The sequence below is a fragment of the Gekko japonicus genome, unplaced genomic scaffold, assembly GCF_001447785.1.
Source record: "Gekko japonicus isolate JY-2015 unplaced genomic scaffold, Gekko_japonicus_V1.1 scaffold849, whole genome shotgun sequence".
NCBI classification, from domain to species: domain Eukaryota; kingdom Metazoa; phylum Chordata; class Lepidosauria; order Squamata; family Gekkonidae; genus Gekko; species Gekko japonicus.
Genome location: NW_015163112.1, coordinates 634,234 through 640,454, shown reverse-complemented (window position 1 = coordinate 640,454; position 6,221 = coordinate 634,234).

Sequence of the window (6,221 nt, the reverse complement as noted above, 5' to 3'; positions counted from 1 at the left end):
TTATTTAAAATAAAAACATGCTTAAAACATTAGCTCTGTGAGCTGCAAACCTACTTTTGATTTCTGGACATTCACCACAGAAATCTCATGCTCAGAGTTCTGAGTGTAGGACTCAGATTAAAACATGAAATGGCTGAGTGATTAAGAGAGTCTGGCGAAGCAAGCTATGATGCAGCAGCAGCAGCAGAACTGGAGGCAGGAGATGGCCAGTTCCACTGTGGGTCTGATGGAAGCCAGAGGTCGTTTCGGGGGGGATCGCGGGGGATCGCAGTTCCCCCGGGTGAGGTACGGGGGGCGGGGCACATGATGAAGCCCCGCCCCCTGCTTCCGGCCGCCCCGCTTCCGGCCCTCATTCAGCCAGGAGGAGGCAGGAGAAGAGGGAGGGTAAGTTGCTTCCTCCCTGCCTCTCCCCACCCCTGCCTGCCTGGGGCCAGGGAGGGCCTTCGCGGGGCTTCCTCCCACTCCCGCCGGCCTTGCAGGTCCACAGCCGGGCCCCCAACACTTCCGGTGATGTCCGGGGGTGTGGCATATGCTAATGACTTATGCTAATGAGTTCCCCTAGCTCTTTTTCTACGAAACGACCCCTGATGGAAGCCCTCCGGGGGGGGCTAACCTGGCCCCCGGGCCGCATGTTTGACACCTCAGCACTAGGGAAATACCTGGAGATTTGGGGTGGAGCCTGAGGAGGGAGGGGTTTCGGTAGGGGAGGGACTTCAAAGGGGTATAATACCATAGAGTCCGCCTTCCAAAGGGGCCGTGTCCTCCAGGGGAACTGATCTCTTGTCTTCTGGAGATCAGTCGTCATCCCAGGAGCTCTCCAGTCACCCCCTGGAGGCTGGCAACCCTTCATGCATCTCTGCTTTGTAGCAGTCTCACAAGATGGCGGACCCTTCCAACGGATATTTCACCAGAGAGCTCTGTTGCTGAGGCACGGTGCACCATCCTTGGCTGGAAGTGGCACTGGTGGAGTAATTTCCCCCCCTCATTCAAAGCCAACTAATTACTCGAGTACATCAGTTAATCCCTTTTAATCCAATACGAACACAGCTAAAGCCGCTTAATTAGTGATCCTGCAGAATAGTGTGGTGGGACCTCACACCTGGGCCAGGTAGCAAATGCTCTCAGGCACAAGAAGGAAAGTTGGCACAGCCGACTGCTGGCACGTAAGATGTCAGAGTCTTCCAAAGAGCCTCCAACGGTGTACTTTTTAGGGTTTGTCCCACACACAAAGCTCACGTGCAGTGCTAACACATCTTCGCTCTCATCTGGGAGCACTGACGGCCCACCCGTATAGAGAGGGATTGGGGCAGATCTGCAGAGGGAGAGAACAGCTTGGCACTTTTTGGTGCCAGGGCTGGGTCCTCTTATCTGGGTATCAGTTCCCATGCCAATGTTCCCTCTAAGCTGTGGAGTCTTGTGAGCAAAAATTCTACTTTGTGAGCTACTGGCATTAAAGCTGTGAGCGAGCTATTTGGCTAATGCATAAATTAGTTTGTTCTGGAGCCATCCTTCCTGAGCTAAGACAAAAATCTGTGAGCCAGAGGCTAAAAAACTGTGGGCTAGCTCACACTAACTCAGCTTAGAGGGAACACTGTTCCCATCCCAACTTTACCTTCAGGTGGTTAACTAGGTGAAGGCATGCCTGTTACCAGCTTGTGAGATCTGTCTGTGCCCTTCTGTTGCCACCTTCCACCAACGAGTGAAGACTTTGTCAGTTTTGGGGACAAAGAAAATACTCTACACAGCCAAGATGCTGTAAAGTTAGCCTCCATGTTGGAAAGGAGATGGATGGGGTCTGATGGGATTCTCACAATTTTGGGCACATCAGTCTCCAGTTCTGACATATGTATTACCTATGTTGGTTCCCCCCCCCCATTGAACCCCAACAGATGATAACCAGAAACCCAGCGTGTCACTCTTTTGATCTGTTAAAAAACATCTTCACTATTTTGCATGCTAATTTGACAAGACACCTGGTGTAATGTATCCAGTCCTGACAGGTCCAGAGACAAACAGTCCTGACAAGTCCAGACAAGTCCAGAGACTAACGTCGAGCTTCGCTCCAAGAGACAATGGACTATGCGGATCCTAGCCCGCTCCAATCAGGGGGCTAGGTTCCTGGTCGAGAGCCTATGGGACTCTCGGCCACTGTAAATAACCTATTGGGAAGTGGGGGGGTGTTTTGGGTGGCGGTTTCTCGCGGAATATAAGCCGGCCAGCGAGCCGCCCAAAGTCGTCTTGTTCCTGATCGAATAAAGTACGCTTTGCTGAAATCACTCTCCGTCTGCGTACTTTTCACCTCTATATATACCACTGTGATATGTAATTCCATTCCATCATCTGACGACGTGTGCACGCACATACGAAAGCTCACACCTTGAACGAAACTTTGTTGGTCTTAAAGGTGCCATTGGACTCTGGTTCTGTTGCAAAGTTAGAGTCCAGCGGCACCTTTAAGACCAACAAAGTTTCGTTCAAGATGTGAGCTTTCGTATGCGCACACACTTCATCGGACATTGAAATGGAATTCTAGATCTGTAATTCCACTTCAATGTTTGATGAAGTGTGTGTGCGCATGAAAGCTCACACCTTGAATGAAACTTTGTTGGTCTTAAAGGTGCCGCTGGACTCTAACTTTATTCTGTTTTTAATGTTTTGGCTGCCTTGGTGGCCCTTAGGGGGGCAGAAAGGAGGGGGGTATCAGTTTTGTAAAAAAAAAAACATACCTTACATAAAATAAATGTTGGGATCCTAGAGAGTCACAGAATGAGTCCTCGATTGGGGCGTGTAACAAACAGTCTGTCTCATCATGAGATCCACTTAATTGCATGTCGTACAGATCATGATTCAGTAGCGTGATATAAGATGCGGTCTCCTTGCATCTCTGGCTGCTTCGGGCATTGGGAATGAAGGGAATTCCTAGAATTGTGCTGCCCGATCTTGCCAGATCTTGGAAGCTAAGCAGCGTCGGCCCTAGTTAGTATTTGGATGGGAGACCGCCAAGGAAGTCTAGGGTGGTGACGCAGAGGCCAGGCAATGGCAAAACCGCCTCTGAACATCCCTCGCCTTGGAAACCCTCTGGGGTTGCCATCAATCAGCGGAGGCTTGATGGCAAAAAAAAGGGGCAGGGAGTCTTGGGGGGGACACTGTCCTATGGGCTTGGCCTGAAGGGGTATGCCTCACGCCATGTGAGCGATGAGGAAAGAATGGTAATGTAGCTTAATCATGATTGCAGGTGTCTCCTCAATGGGCCCTAATTGCAGGGAAAGGCTCTGTCCGACCATCTACCAGAAGGAGACCCTCCCCCAAGCTGAAGGGATGGGGCAGGTGTGGGTCTCTGTAGGGGAAGAGGCAGCAGGTTAGATGCTGAGCAGGGTTGCCACACTCCAGGTGGCGCCTGGAGGACTCCAGGAGTTACAACAGATCCCCAGACTACAGAGATCAGTTCCCCCGGAGAAAATGGCTGCTTTGGAGGGTGGATACTCTGGCGTTATACCCCGCTGAGGTCCCTCCCATCCCCAAAGTCTGCCCTCCCCAAACGCCACCCCTAAATCTCCAGGAATTTTCCAGCCCAGAGTTGTCCACCCTGACTCCGAAAGAGGCTGAGGGGCATGCAGGTGGGCACAGCTGTGAGTTGGCCGAAGCCCTCTGTGGCTGCAGGATAAATTGTTCTAGGCAGGGCTATTTTTGGGCAGGAAGTTCCGGCTGGCTCCTGAGTTGGCCACGCCCAGCAGGAACTCATTAGCACAATAGGCCACACCCAACAGCAGAAACTCATTAGGATTGGCTACATTAGGGGTGTGTGGCCTAACATGCAAAGGAGTTCCTGCTACAAAAAAAGCCCTGGGTTTTGACAACAAACAAGGTAAACAGAATAAGAAGGGAAAGTGGGCGTGGCTGGATGACCACACTTCTGGTAACATGGAGGTGTGGCCTAATGAGCGGTGCTGTCAGGGTGTGGCCTAATATGCTAATGAGTTTTGCTGCTGGGTGTGGCCTATTATGCTAATGAGTTCCTGCTGGGCTTTTTCTACAAAAAGAGCCCTGGTAGGGATCTGGTGGGTGTTTTCTGATCTGCTGCTCCCTCGGAGAGCCTCTTTGCCCCCGCTAGTGCTCTCTTTGTGTCTTTGCAAATACTGCAAAAACGCTGCAAGTCTCTAGTGCTCTGTCCCAAGGGGAAAAAAGAAGGGAATGACCCCAGGTTAAGTGCCGCCAATAGAACTTCTCATTGCTAGGAGTGCGCAACGATGCTTTTGGTCTGAGCCAACAAGGCAGTAGACTTATTAGTGGTCATAAGATAAGAGGACTGGCAATTGCTTAAAAACAGAAATAGGAGTAGGGGTAAAGTTCTCACAACAGATAGACTGAAGCACCGGAGTCCCCAAGGGCTCTCTACTGGAACTGGTGCAAAAAGCAGTAGACCAGTGCTTCTTTGTAAATTATCTGGAGGAGTCAGGGATGAGTGAGGGGGAAGGTTTACAGATAGTGAAAATCCAAACATATTGCAAAGAGCTTCAGAAGTGTTTATCCAAGTTGTGTGGGTCAGCAACAGAAGGTGGGGCACGATGGAGCAGAAATGAAGAGCTTTGTGGCACATTAGGATGAAAATTTGATTGACCACGAAAGAGATCTTGGGGTTCTGGTGGACAGTTCGATGAAAACATCAGCTCAGTGTGCAGTGGATGTAAAGGCACATTCCATTCTAGGGATTATTAGGAAAGAGATTCAGTGATCAGATGGCAGCATTTATAGTCTGGCTACCTTTGGAATACTGTGTGGACCATTTTTGGCCATCCCACTACAAAAATGGTGTCATGGAGCAGTAATAGGTACATAGAAGGAGCAACCAAAATTATTGAGGGTATGGAGGATCTCAACAAGAGGGAAGTTTGTAGACATTTAATTCAGCTAAGAGATATCAAGGGGGGATGATAAAGATTTAAAAATGATGCCCTGTTTGGAGAAAATAGGTAGAGAACTTCAGGTTCTTTCCCCACAATCCTCGAAACTGGGGTCATCCAAGGAAGTTGGTGGGGAGTACATTCAAAGCAGACAAAAAGATGTGTTTCTTCATATAGCACATACGTAAATGATGGGAATCATGTAGGCAGGGCTCTTTTTGTAGAAAAAGCCCAGCAGGAACACATTAGCATAATAGGCCACACCCAACAGCAGAAACTCATTAGCATATTAGGCCACACCCCTGACAGCACAGCTCATTAGCACATTAGGCCGCACCCCCATGTTACCAGAAGTGTGGTTATCCAGCCACACCCACCTTTTGCTTGTTATTCTGTTTACCTTGTTTGTTGTCAAAACCCAGGGCCTTTTTTTGTAGCAGGAACTCCTTTGCATGTTAGGCCACACACCCCTAATGTAGCCAATCCTAATGCGTTTCTGCTGTTGGGTGTGGCCTATTATGCTAATGAGTTCCTGCTGGGCGTGGCCAACTTGGGAGCCGGCCAGAACTCTGTTCCTGTGCGTTCCTGCCCAGAAATAGCCCTGCATGTAGGGATGGCTGAAGATGGTCTTAAAAAGGGTTAGACCAATTAATGAAGGTGGTTCTGTCAGTGAGTTGGATCCAACTATCTTTTTCACTGGTTAAAAAGAGACAAGGGATCCCCCTCAGAACACCTAAAAAAGATATCTTGGCGATCATGGGACCTGCACAGACAGACGTCATGTGGGACAGAGGTCATGTAGTAAGGAGGACAACTGGGTGAGATCGACTGGAAAAGCTGCCTGGATCTAACCCACTGGCTATGAACCATGATGACTAAACGGTGCAGGCATTGTATACCACTCAACATTAATAACCGAGGGGAGGGGCAACAGTGTGGGAAGGCAATTGCTTTCATGCCTTGCTTGTGGGCGCACATCATTAAAATTTCGGTGGTCAGCAAACACAATTATACCGATTGCAATCAGTTACATTTTAGTCTTACCTAACACTAAAACAGAACATACTCCATTTAGCAACCCACCAACAGAACAGAACATCTCCCGCCTTCAGCATTCCTTTCTGCTCCACATATAGTGGAGCCTGCCTCCGTAGGGAGGGCGGGGTATAAATTGAATTGAATTAATAAATTAATCATAGTTACCTTCCTGACATGAAATCCTTCTCCTACAAGATTTTTTTTGGGGGGGGGGGGGTTGGGGAGGGCAGGGTTCGAGGAGTGGCCTCAGCCAGCTATAATGCCATAGAGTCCACCCTCCAA